The sequence below is a fragment of the Pongo abelii genome, chromosome 5, assembly GCF_028885655.2.
Source record: "Pongo abelii isolate AG06213 chromosome 5, NHGRI_mPonAbe1-v2.0_pri, whole genome shotgun sequence".
Taxonomy (NCBI): Eukaryota; Metazoa; Chordata; class Mammalia; order Primates; family Hominidae; genus Pongo; species Pongo abelii.
In genome coordinates, this window is record NC_071990.2 from 98,909,347 (window position 1) to 98,923,803 (window position 14,457).

General features: G+C 32.5%; 1 long non-coding RNA gene across 21 annotated transcripts in view; it reads left to right on the forward strand.

Moving 5' to 3' along the window:
• The window catches only part of LOC129060000 (uncharacterized), a 1,058,541-nt gene that overhangs the window by 739,744 nt on the left and 304,340 nt on the right, over positions 1–14,457 (forward strand). Inside the window, exon 8 of one of the 21 annotated variants that reach the window (XR_010140301.1) lies at positions 9,938–9,986. The exons of the other annotated variants lie outside the window; for them this stretch is intronic. This is a non-coding gene — a long non-coding RNA (uncharacterized LOC129060000). The remainder of the gene's footprint in view (positions 1–9,937; positions 9,987–14,457) is intronic. 21 annotated transcript variants of the gene reach the window in all.

A 14,457-nucleotide genomic window follows, 5' to 3' on the forward strand; every position in this document is an offset into this window, starting at 1 on the left:
GAGGCTGAGCAGAGTCCATCCTCTTTCTATCTTAAGTAATTTTCAGCCACAGATATATGCACAGGGGTTTATATTCCTAACTGGGTAAATGACTTTCACATTTATTAAATGATCTGAGTGCTGAAATAGTGATTATTTGTTCAAGCTCAGGAGAATTTTGTTTTGAGCATTTTTAAGTTCTCATGGTCCTCAGCTCCCTCTCTTCTTTGAATTCTGTCAAGCATTACTTACATTTTATTTAAAATAAATTGTGTTTTCATAAACAGGCAGTTTTGCTGCCTTCTTATTTCTCATTTAATCTTCCACAAACTAATTTTGAAAACAGAATAAGTTATAGTACTGCCATCATCATTTGGGGAAAATACTTGAATACTGAAGTTTCCCAAATTAGGGTATCAAATAACTTCCATAATGTTAGTTTTAACTTTAAAAAAAAAGATCAAAACAAAACAAAACACAAAACCTTTAACAGCTAGCCAGAATTTATAGGTCTATAACAACTATGAATAAACTGCTAGAGGCAAATTTTTATTCAGCAGAATTTCTGCTCTGCTGTATTTTTTCCTTTAAAAAATCTTTTTGAAACAAGTGTCACAATTGTAATCTTTTAATTAATTTGGTACTTCATACAGAGGAGTCCTGAATGAAAGCTAGTAGCTGTTTTTGCCATGGTGCCCAGAAGGATGCCTCTGTTTTGCCAGAAAATGTTCTGTCACTAATGTGAAGCCTGTTGACAAACTGTTGTTTATATGTTGTCAATGTGATGCCAAGTCAATTGTTTCACTACGGGAATCCTGGCTTGGCCCCAGTGGCTGTCTTAGTCTTTGTAGACACACAGATACTTTTAGGGAAGGGAATTAAAGGTAAAAACCTTATTTCACTTTTACTTGGCTCTTTATTTAACTGAAATTTTATGAAGATATGAAAATAAGTGGTGATCAAACAACTTTGCAAGAACTGTAATTCTAAAGACTTAGACATATGGTTGGTTTTTAATTCCTCTAGCTGTTAATTAAGAGGCTGATTATACAAGATGGTTAGGTATATATTAGCTTGCAAATTCTACCTTTTTTTCTTGTCATTTAAAATTAGCAAAGTAAGAGCTGTGTAAGTCTTCTTTATCCTCTAAATCAGTGATAGTCAATGGGGGATAATTTTGCCCTCCAGGGGACATTTGACAATATCTGCAGACACTTTTGTCGCACTCAAACAGGGGCTGTGGCACGTAGTAGACATAGGCTGGGTATGCGGCTAACCATCTATGGTGCACAAAACAGCCCCTTACAACAAAGAATTATCTGGTCCGAAATGTCAATAGATGGAAGTTGAGAAACTGTTATTTATATTAAATGGTTGATGTGTATAGAGAATAGCATTAAAATGTTATACAAACTCAATAATGGTTAGAGAAAATATACAATGAATATGGTTAGAAATTTAAGGAGACACTAAAAGAATGGGAATACAGTCTACAGCTTTCATATTAGCAGGAGAAAAAAAGAAGGATGAGAAAAGTATTGTCGGTCACAAAATGAAATAAAGGGGAAGAGGTAGAAGAGAAGAAGCATAGAAAAAGCAGAATAAACGAAAACCAACCAAAGTGGGAATAATCCTTTATACATCACTAATCAAAATACATGAAACACTAAAATGACTGAGAAAAAGATTGAATATGTACTTCTTTCATATACAAGAAACCCACTTAAAGAAAATGGCAAGGAAAGATTAAAAATATAAAGATAGCAACACTGGCCTAAACAATGCTGTTGTAGCAAAATTAATATTGGATAATACAAGTTTTAAAGGCAGAACTATAATTATATTAAAAAATTCACAAATCAGTAAAAGTAAGAATTCACCAATATAATACAAAAAGGCACCTGTATACAGTAGCTATTAAAATAATTTTGAAATATATGAAACAAATACTAATAAAATCACAAGGGGAATTAGACAAATCCATAAGTTTAGTAAATTGAATATTCTGTCAAGAAAGGATAGATGAATTTTTTCAAACCCTTAGAATATATAACACCAAGAGTGAACTCTCATGTAAAATAGGGACAGTGGGTGATTATGATGTGCTGTAGGTTCATTGATTGTAACAGATGTCCGACTCTGGCAGAGATGTTGCTAATGGGGAGGCCATGTATGTGTGGGAGGAGGGAGCATATAAGAAATCTCTGTACCTTCTGCTCAATGTTGCTGTGAACCTAAAACCTCTCTAAAAAATGAAGTCTATTTTTTTTAAAATGATGGACCAATAACATCCCAAGTAAGAAAGGATATAAGTGATTTGAACTATAAAAATGTTTTGATATTTATGATTTATCACAGTTGTTAAATTATTTCACCATGCACAATTCAATATAAATGGATATGTTCATCATGATGTATACCCCAGGGGCTCCAGTCAGTTGTTATATCAGAAATTCCCACCTAGTGGTGGTTATAGAACCTTTAATCTAAAGCCCACATTCCAGAAGTGGCTACTAAAGCTGCTTCAGCTATCTTTGACTCCTATCAATACAAGAGGCTGTATTAATTATCATAATGAATGTTGGAAATGAGTTTTCATTGGTGAAAGTGATGGCTTGCGAATTGGCATTATGGATGTCAGAAATGGCCTTTCATTGATGAAATTAGTGGCAGCTGACATAGATGGATTGGCTGGAGTTTGCTATACACAGTGCACTCCTCATTCATAAGCAGGATATGGAAGTCTAGCCCACCTCCCTTAGGGAAGTCACCTTAGGTTAGGTCACTCAACAGTATAGTTAGCTAAAATCTGCCATGGTATATTGACATATTTTCTTCAGGTAAAACTTTCATGTAAGGTATTTGGGGAACACCAAAAATAGGAGAACTGGGACATCAGGATACTTACAGAATAAAAAGTATATAGACATGATTGATAATAATGATCTATATGAATGAAATAATTTAAAGGTACCAGTATCTATGAAAATAAATATTGAAGTATAACAAAATTTCTAGAATTAATTCACAAAGATACTTAAGTTGGATTTATTCTGTACTCAACAAATAGTGAGTATACATTCTTTTGAACTCTATATAAAACATTTGTAAAAGGCAGTGATCACCTACTAGGTCAAAAAGTAATTCTCAGTAGATTTCAAGGAATTGATTACTTGTAAGCCAAGTTTTTCTACGGAAATGTAATTGCAAAATAAACCACCAACAACAGCAAAACAAAAGATCTAATAAAAACCCCTGTTTTTAAATTTTGTTAAAAATTGCTCGTTGGTTAAGAAAATAACAATGGGAATGATATATTTAAATTGAATGATAAAATGTCTGTATATAAAAACTTACAATAAATGGTAAAGGGAAATTTATATATAATTTTGGTATATATAAAACAAAATATTAAAATGTGGACTAGCTAGAGTTCAAGTTTTTAATAGTGGTTCATTTTAGAAGGGAAGGAAGAAAAATAGAATTCGGGATAAGAATACTGGAGTCTTCAACATTATCTGAAAGATATTATTCCTTAAAAAATTAAATAGAGAGCCTATCTAATTTTTTACAGTTACCCTTTGTTTATTTTGAGTGGGATATTCTTTACTTCTTTTGTATTCTTCATTTTAATCTGCCCAAATAGTAAAATGTATTGAAGTATTATTTCAAGGTATGTCAATTTTACTTGGACATTTTTCTTCAGCAGAAAACATCTGAATTATGCATTGAACTCTTCCAGAGAAGGTATTAGAAATGAAGGCGATATTGGGCTTTATGGTACAATATGGTTCCTCCAAAATCCTTCTCTTTCCAAATAAGATTTACTTAGATTAGAAATTTGTAGCATTGTTTTCTGTTTGTTTGTTTGTTTTGTTATTTACTGAGGCTTCAGACGACTTAGTTGGACAATATATTGGAAATGTATTATTATCAGATGTCAGTTTTTTGTAATTTTTCAATTAAAAATCCACTAAAAAGTAGACATTTTACTAAATTTCTCAAGTAGAATATCAATGATTCAGGTAGGAAATGAACAGAACAGAAAAAAATAATGATACTTGGCTTACAGAAATGACTTAGGTTACATTTGTTTTTTTTACCATGAAATGTTTTTCACCATGAATAAATAGGTAAGATAAAATTAAATTTTTATGTTCTTAAAATGAAAGTTTCTCAAAAAAGTTCTTCATATGTTCAGGTATTATCCATATGTTCAATATTCAGCATTTCCATTCCAATGTTTGTAAGATGCTTTAAATAGTAATGAAAAATAATATTAGCTAATATTTTTTGATGTTTACTATATGCCAGGTGGTGTTCTATATACCAGATAGTATTCTAAATTCATTTAATTAAATAATTGATCATAAGAAGCTTAAGTGATTTGTGTGTTTGTGTGTGTGTGTGTGTGTGTGTGTGTGTGTGTGTGTATGCTCATGTTATATATACAACTTTAGCCAGGGTATGTAACTTTATTTCCATATACATTCTTGTACACTTTGTATGTCTTGCTGCTCAGAGTTACAGGCCACTGGTTGAAGATCATTGATCTGAAAGTTAAAATTATCTCTAAAGTGAGGATGGAGTTAGAAATCTCTGAGGGAGATAGAGCATCTTTTATTTATTTTCACATAAAGAAAGATAAATTGTTAAACAAGGTATATACTATGCATCTTGTTCTTTAAAAATTAGGACTTGGGATAGGACATAAAAGTCACCAATATTTGTCAAAATAATGAATATTAAAGTAAATAAATTATCTGTAGTTGAAAAACTGGAATTTAGCATGAATAATAATCTTGAAAACATATGATGAATATAAAAAAACTAAACCATATCTGTTTTGAAGTGAATTTTTCAGTATTTGATTTTTCATTCACTTACTTAGCAAAATTGTATTGAAAGCCTAGTTTGTATAAAATATCATGAGCTGTTGAATAGATCCACATATTTACAGATTCTGTTTGGACTTTCTTTAACATGTGATTCTGTAGTTTAATAAATTATATCTTCATATTTAAATATTTTAAGTTACATATTAAGACTATTCTAGAGTAAAAGTCTGATGCACAGCAAGTAAAAGCATTTTTTTTTTCTCTACCGTAGTATAAATTTGATGAGAAATTAGGTCAACTAGTGAAGTGGTTAGCTCTTCTCTTGAAAAAAACCTGATTATGTTTGGTTATTTTTCCTTGAGAATATTTAATATGGAAGGAAATGGATAGATATAGAAGCCATTAGGTCTTCAAAAGAAGACACAGTATTTCATAATTTGTGATGTCAGAAATACAAGTTACAGAGTGAAAGTTTACTTTGGAGGTATTAATCCATTCATCTATCTGTGATACTTTGGAGACTATTATAATGTTATAAGAACTTCCTAATGATGTCTTCTAAGTAAAATTAATTATTTGTAATTACTTTATAAATATTCATTTCCTCTATTTCAGGGCCATCAATTTTCACTATCAACTGTAATTTTAATCCACTTAATTTTTTCCTCAAAATATTCTCTAGAATATGATTTTAAAGTAGTTTCTACTGCTACTGCAATATTTTTTCTTCATGTACTTATTCATCCTTTATACATATTTATTATTTTAATTCACATGATTTTAATTGCCGTATGAATTTATATAACTGGCATGTAGATTTTTATATAAATTAAGACTATAGAAATTCAACATTATTTCTTATTTGAAAGGCAAAATTGAAGGAAGCAAATGTAGATTAAAAGATCATATGATTTCAAGATTTTAGTGAGAATATTTATTTGTTATATGTTTTTAAAATAATGATGTGCCTGATTAGCTAAATTAGTAAAAATACAGCTAAGATAGGTAAAAAATCAAGAGTGAAATGATGTTATACCCTCTGTGTGCACCATACTACCCCTAACCATGTGTCTTTTAATTGTTGCCATATTCACAGGCTGGGAAGGAATGTGGGTACATAAGAAAGGAAGCAAAGGAAAATAAAATATGAAAGTTCCCCCATCTTTATCTAATCATCTACACCCTGCAGGAGAGTTTTAGCCAAGTTCCCAGATCTTGCATTATACAAAATTAGAAAAGTGTGTAGAGAGTCAGATAGGGAGAACTCTGAGGAAAAGGGTAATAAATTAGAGGGAGGGGCTAAATCCATCTATTTAATGGGGGCCCCAAAGATGGTAGAAAATGCAGCATAGGATATGGCTGGAGAAAGATCCTCTGAAGTATCTGCAAATGGCGAGAGTAAGCTTTTGGGTTTGTTTTAGATCTGTTGATGGGTATGAATTGTGGCTTAGATCTCCTTCAAACTTATTTGAAAAAAATCATTAAAGTTTGAGCTTCCTTTCAATTCCTATTTGGGAGTTTTACTGTGGTCTGGTGAATATGACTGCATGAATTGACTGGGCCACATAGGCTCAAGATTTATTAGGGTTACAGGTGAAATCATATGTGAGTGACTAATGGAAGTTTTAATACTACTTGCAAAGTCACCATTGCAATTATATGTGTAATAGGTTATAAATATGCACAAGTTATTAGATGCAAATAGAACTGCTATTTGAATATAACCTTTTATACTAATAGATGTGATTAAAAGGAATCGAAATTTGGAACTTTAGTTATATTAATATAGTCAAGCTTAAATCTGCACAGTCACACAATGGAAAAACACATATCTGTAGAAGGAGTTATTTATGAAGTTTTTCATATTTTGGTCCTATGTACTATGTGATTATATGTGCTTGACTTATAAAGACCAAGCAGTGTCAATTACATTGTAGTATATAATAGCTATAAATTTTTTTGTAGTTGTTCTATATTTGAATATAGTAACTTAGTTCCAATTTTTAAAGTTTCATTTGTAAAAGCTGTAATCTTATCTAATATTTTCTACTTTACTGAAGTCTTAATGTATAACTCTGAGATAATAGTGAAATGGAAACTGCTTTTAGTGGAGGTTATAATAAAGATAACAAATATTTTAGAGCTAAATTTTGTTTACTCTGTGTTGAAAATAGGTACTACATGGAGATAACGTATTAGGGAAATTGTTACATAATACCACATATTTGCCAAGTTGTTCAAGTGCTGGTGGTTTAAAACAGATTAGTTCTTGGTCACTTTTCTTTTCAAATTAATATGTCAGATGTCACATTATTAGACAGGAAAATGAGGTAATAGCTCAGAGAGAGCTGTTATAAATACTGTTATTATTTATAGAGATAAATAATAGGGAGGTTTTCAAAGAAACCTTTAGAAACTATATTAGTTCAAAGCTCTATTAAAAGCAAAGTGGTTTTGATTGAGGGAGGCCCACAAATGATCATCTAAAGGCAACATTGTGTTTTCACAGTGACCACTTCAATAAAGCATCAGTCAAGACTGTGAAGCCCGCATTTGAACACTTTGTGGTCAAACTTGGACCTTGCACAGACAAAGCCACATGCTTTGTTTTAAATAATCCCCAATTTACAAGGTAGTGATTATGATGTTGTAGGTCTTTTTTTTCTCCCAGAAATTACTATTACAGGTTAAAGTCACATAAATGTTTTGAGCCCCTTAGTTTAAGGGAACTATCTAAATATTAAATTGTACCAGCAGCCCTCAAACAGTCATTACGAAGTGCACTATAAATGCTTACAATTCCTGGCACTGTTTATACTTCATCATAAATCTTGTATACCAATTTAATAAACTCAGTATACTTAAATGTGAAAACACTTATTTTAAGCTATATCCACCTCTATATTATCCTTTGCCTTTAGATGCAGATATCATACACATGAGAGGTAAAGAGTTTGTAGAAGATAGCACTGAATGCAGCACTTTCCAATCTAGCAAGTTATTTTTTTCCAAACACTGTGAAGTTACAGCTGCTTACCATAGAACACTGAGATTGATTTGACTTGATGCTGAAAATCTTTATCAGGTTCCTATGTATGAAAATGTCATCTTCCCTTACTAGTAAAGCAGGCATACTTCTTAGGTATTTTATTAGACTTCCCTGGATCTTCCTGCATATAGTTTTAATTTCATTGTAATTTCTGTTTTTGCAAAACAGAATTCTAATAATGTATAAAGTAAATATACCAAATTTGGTTGGTGTAGGTTATTGAATCTCATTTTTTCATTCAACTAGCCTAATGTCCCACAAGCAGTCAAAGGGTTTTTGAGTCTTATTAAACTACCTTATCTTTAAATACTTGGGTGTTAGTTGCACAAAATATGGTCATAACACAGCTTTTATAAAATAGCATGTCACAGCATTGACTACAACTTTTCTTTGTAACGAACATGCAATTTTTAAAGTTTTGTTATTTTGAGAATAAATTTAGGAGTTTCAAGAACATTATTATAGTTCATGTCTAGCTTTTCTTGATTGAGATTGCTGAACTGACTTGGTTTCATTTTAATATGGATCTTGTGATCTGATTTGTGTAGCCAAACCATTCTGCCATAGGGTTCTTATTTTCTACTGAGCTCAGAACCACTTTCAAGAACTGCATACTTCTCAAATGCCCAGGAAATTGATGTGACTTTCCAATAGCCTTCTGACTCAGCCTTCTTTTACCACTCAAAGTATACACCTCCTTGCAGTTTCTAGCACGGCTAAACAGCTACACACTCCCTAAAACTTAGTTCATTCAATTTGACTCTCTTCTCACCAGAAGTCACTTCCTGCTTTAGCTTATCTAAAACCTATGCAACTTCTGATGCACACCTCATGTTGCTTCTTTTCAAAGAAGCCCAGCCTGTTCTCCAAAACCCTCAGTGATCTCTCTCTTCTCTGGTACCTATATGGCCTGTTATCTGCGACACCCATTTCACACTTACCAACTGAGACTGTGTGGTTATTCCTACTCAACCAAATTATAAGTTCTTTGAAGTCAGGTATCATGATACATTACTTCCTTATATATACCATAGCCCCAAATACAGCATTTTGCGCATAGCAGTCATGTATTTTTAAATCTAAAAAGAATCTTAAGAGATTATCTCAACTACGTTAGATAAGAGACCTAGATCTCAGGGCTTAAAGGAGACTGAAAAACTATTTGGTGATTGTTGAGTGCTGGATTTACTACTAAGTGTTGGAAGGAGTTTAATTTTTTTTGTATATATAAAATACCCTATAAAACAGTGCTTTTCAAACTGGAATTTGCATTGGAATCAACTAGAGCATTTGTTAAAATACAGATTGAGGGGCCCAAAGCCCAATGTTTCTGATTGAAGAGGCCAGGAGTGGGGTCAAGCATTTGCGGTTCTCACAAGTTTCCAGGTGATGCTGATATGACTGGTTCACGGACTGCCTTTTAAATAACATTGCTGTAAGAGAAAGGTTCTTATACCTAAATGCTATCTCAATGATAGTTTTTCTATTTTTGAAAGAATAAGTTGAAACTTTTATATTAAATTACCATTTTTTTTTCAAAACATGAGTAGTTTCTATTCCAAACATGCTTTCAATTTGCTCCTAAGGGTCTCACTTTTCTAATGATTCGCAGATATTAATTGTCCAAGTAAAGAAATAATTTTGAAAGCTCTTTTCCTTCATTTTTATCAAAATTCAGCTTTTGTTGGAAAAGACAAGACAAATGCCAATAGGGCAATGACTTCTTATCTAAATTTAGCATTCTCATACACAGTTGAGAGCAGTGCTAATTGTAACAACTCTCTGGAAGGCAGTTTGGCAATATGTATAGAAAGCTTTAAAAATGTATACACCTTTCACTCTACACTCTTAACTTGTAGTGTTTTATCCTAAGGATAAAATAAGTAATCAAATATGGAAATATTCTATACCTTGATGTTATAATAGTTGACTAGATACATACATTTGTCAAAACTCATGAAGTTGTACAGTTAAAATAGGTGCTTTTTTGGTAAATTATACCTCAATAAAATTGAATTTAAAATTTTTTAAATGTCAGTAAGAAATTACTTCCTTTTTTGTTGTTTTTCAGGTGCAATTATGTCATTAACCACCCAGTTGTTACCTACTTCTAGATGAAAGTAAGTGTGAAATAGGAAATTCAGTTAAAGCTGTTTGCCATGGCCTCTGCAGTTATGTAGCTTGTGGAGAAGGCCAGCATGTGTGTGTACGTGTGTGTGTGTGTCTGTGTGTGTGGACACAGAATCTGAAGTAGTCTTGCAGCTACTCCACTGGTTTTAAGTAACAGAGAATGCATGACCATTTTAATGACTCACCTTTTGGAAGCCTACTAGAGAGGTGGAGAAGATAAAGTACAGTAGTCGTCATGCTGATTCTAAAGACCCACTTTTTCAGCTTGGATTTAGGCTATTGGCTAGAGTTACTCTAAGGGTTCGGAGGTACTTTAAAATTGAAGGAACAGTCTCTGGTGATTTCATTCTCTCCACTACAGGCAATGAGACAGGTAAATAAATTAGTAGGGCAATAGTTTTCCTAACTGATTTTCTAAGATCACTAACAGGCTTGCTCCTCCTGCACCATTTTTCTGCTTTCTTACCTAGATTGTCAACTCCTTTCGACTACTTATTTATCTTTCTATCCCCCAGAGTCCTGCTTTTTTATAATTGCTACTCAGTAATTATGTAAGGAGATTGAAATAATTCCTTACTGTTGAGTTGGTATTTTGCAAACTTTCATTTCAGTCTAGTGGAAAGATAAGAATGTATTAATTTAGGAAGATATTGACAAGGATGTTTTGAAGGTATTCCCAATAGTATTACAAATTATTTTTAAAGAAAATCTTTAAAGTAGCATCTCCTTTTTCCTAAATAACTTGCAAATCAGATTTTTAAAATTGTTTAAAGTAAAAACAAAGCTCTTTTCTCTATATCCCAGAACTGCAGATAAATGTGGTTTCTAAAACTTTTTCCAAGTCATATATTTTCATTAGCTACAGTGATCTTACAACTGAAACTTAGCTATAGGCTACGTAAAAGATACATGAGGCAGAATGTAAAGTAGCGAGAATTTATAGTGTTACATGGTATTGCAAAAGCAAGGCTAGCTGCTTTTTCTTAATCCAAACACATATAGTCTGACTGGAAAGAGATTTTGAGGTTAAGTCTTTCAAATAATAAAGAGTTTTTGTTGTTGGTCGTGGTGGGTTTGTTTTTAGTTGAAACTAAAGCACAAATGTTTTATCAAAATATGAGTGAAATTGTCAGTGAGTTGCCTGCATTTGTGAGCATCTGCTGTTTTCTTAATGGTACAGTGAACAAGAGCCATTAGACCTAAGAGTATGACCCTATAGCAAGTATATCCAAAGCTACAACAGAGGGATGTCTGTAGAGAAAGTGGAGTCTGCTGCCTCTACTGATTTGAACTTCCCAATGACTCTTATATAAAATCTAAATCCTGTTCATCACTTATCTTTTATCAAAAACTTCGCCATATCATTTTTCTATTTTGTATTCCTCTATTTATTTTCAGTGGAACAAGCATATGCAAACTCGTCTGTTACATTTTTATAATAAAGTGGTTTTCACCTTGTAACAAGGCTATGACTGTCTTAGAGTCTTGAATCCAAGTTTGTGAAGTAGATCCTGTGAGAGAGATGAAGTGACTTGCTCAAGGCCACTCTGATGTCATCAGAAAGAAATTTACGTTCGGGTCTGGCTTACCTCAGGCATAGTTGTCCATATATCAGAATTTTAAATATGTGTACTTACTTTTGAAATGTTCTTATTATTTCCGGCCATCTCTACCCACAACCCTCTCCAAATCTTGGACAAATTTATTTTGAGTGAAACTGGTTTTAATCAGTTCTTATATTATCCCTCTACAGAGTTATTTCTACAGTAGAAGGCATTTGAATGTGCTATAAATCCGCCATCATGGTCTTATCTCAAATGTCACCCTCTGAAAAATGACTTTATTGCCTACTACTATTACCTATTTATTCTCTATAGTGATAGCTGATTTTACTTTTTTCAAAATATTTTCATCTGAACTTACATTATTTACTTGTATACATGCTTCCTGTCTGTCTTTTCCCACTGGAATGTAAGCTACATTGGAGCTTGAACCTTATCTACTTACTCCACCTTTTCCCTGGCTGTTATGTGCTAGGCATGGAATAAGGCTCACCAGATTTTGGTTGAAGCAGTAATCACTAGGTACTAAACTCTGGGGTAACAATTACCGGGGGATGACATCACTCTCATGCTCGGTGACAGTTCTACTGGTAAGAGCATTATATTTTCTTTCTGGTCTTTATGTTCAGACAGGTTCCAGTGAAACAGAACTGAAAATCATTGCCATTTATATACCTCCCTTTCTCTGTAAAGTTATAAAAATGAGATAAAATATTAAAAATATTATCTTTATTACATATGAGCAGTTTATGTTTTAAAGTCTTTGAAACTATTTTCCTATGTGTATTCACAAGATATCACATTTTTATTAATTATTAATTCCAGCCATTTGCAGACATATACTATTGGAGAAAAATGAATATTAATAAGGAAACCAAAATCTGAAAGTCATCTCTAAGGTTTTACTTTTCATAACTTAAAATTACTCACAGTTGCTTGGTTATTTATAACTTTTTTTTCATTCTACATCAAGCACACATCTCTTTCATTTTTTTTCTATTGGCAAGTGAGCATTATAGATTAGTGAATGAATTAGGCATCATACCATGTTTCATAATACTACCTTTCTATTGGTCTAAAACCAGAAAATGAAAACAGACCACATAGTAGCTGACATCATAAACTGAGAAAAAAAGTTCTCCTAATTGGAAACAAGTTTGAAATAGAAATAAACCCACAGTTCACTTTTTTCAGTGCATTAGAGGTGACAGTGACGGTAAACATACACATATATTTGAATATGTGCATACATAAATATGTGTGTGTATATATATATGTGTATATATGTGTATATGTGTATATATATGTGTGTATATATATGTGTGTGTGTATATATATGTGTGTATATATATATATCCTGATCTTATTTAAAAGTATTTAAAGTGACTTTTAATAATATAATATGTTATTCATAACAATGCTTTCTGGAAGCAGTTGCTAATTATTTTCCACATTTTACCAATGAGGAAAGTGGGAATTGGGGAGTTTATATGATTTACCCAAGACTGAATAATTGACTAAACATAGACTTGGGCCTTGAATTCCGATTATCTGATTGGTATCTCACTACTTTAAAATAATATAAATTAAAAAGGACAAAATTCTCAAATCAAAATTTAAGTAAAAGTTAGGTCAAGTTAATTATTGTCTCTATTCAAGGTTTAGCTGCAGGCAACATAATGTACTCTAGTTAATTAATGGAAAACTATTTATTTTGGGGTATCAATTAGCTTATAGAATTCCTGGGAAGACCAAGTGTACCTGGCTTGAATGCCTCCAAGCTGGTAATACTGAACCATACCATAAAAATTTTTTTTTTATGGAAGTTCACTTGTTTTTGCTGCCTGCACATCAACACTTATGGGACCAGAAGCTTTGGCAGCTGAAGAAATGCCATGTCTCCACAACTGTGCTTGCTTCTTCAATCTTAACTCTAGCCCTATAACTCTTACTAGGTAGAACCTCACAAGATTGCTGCAGGTTTGCTGATTGCATTTGTCAGGAAGTATATCCACCATAGTGCTGCAATGTAACATGCTACCTCAAAATTCAGTGGCTTAAAATAACAATCATGTATTTTTATTCACACATTTGCAGGATAGCTGAGGTTGGCTGATCTAGGCTGGGCTTAGTTAGGTGGCTCTAGTTTATGTTACAGACCTGGCTGGACTTGGTTCTTTGATATATATGGGTTAGACTAATTCTGAATCTAATTGAATTTATTCTCGTTTCCAGGCTGAGGGAAGCGGCTATCATAGTGATCGCAGAGGGCTGAACAAGCAGAAACACCCAATGTATCCTCAGTTAAGAGTTACACCCAGCAAATTCTCATTTCTGCTGCATTTCTTTGGCTAACACAAGTCACATGACCAAGTCAAAAGTCAAGGTGGGGAAGTACCTTCCACCTCTAGTGGGAGGGTCTGCAAACTCACATAGAAAAGAGAGCAAATGAAGGGAAGGGTGTAGAACTGGGACTAATACTTAAATCTAACACCCAGAAAATATTGTTTTGAAATTATTCCCATGAAAAAGGGAGGCACAATTGAAGAAGTATCAAAATGGAGACACATTTTAAATAAGCTTGGGGCTGAGACAAAGAAAAGTGGTGTACTACATACATTTAATGTAATGGAAAATCAAGGACTAGTATATTCAGCATAGCTTTTATATACGTAATGTCAAAACATCAGTGAAATATTGTGGGTCACTACTGTGATTCCCCTTGAAAGATTTATATACTGCATATGTAATATGTATATGTATAAGAGATGACATCATAATAGTATATATAAGGCAATCTTACCATTGTTGCATCTTAATGAGAAACAAGATATGTATAAAATTGACAGATTTAAAAGAGATTTTTGAAAGATTTTAAATTGAAAGTGTTTGTTTCTGT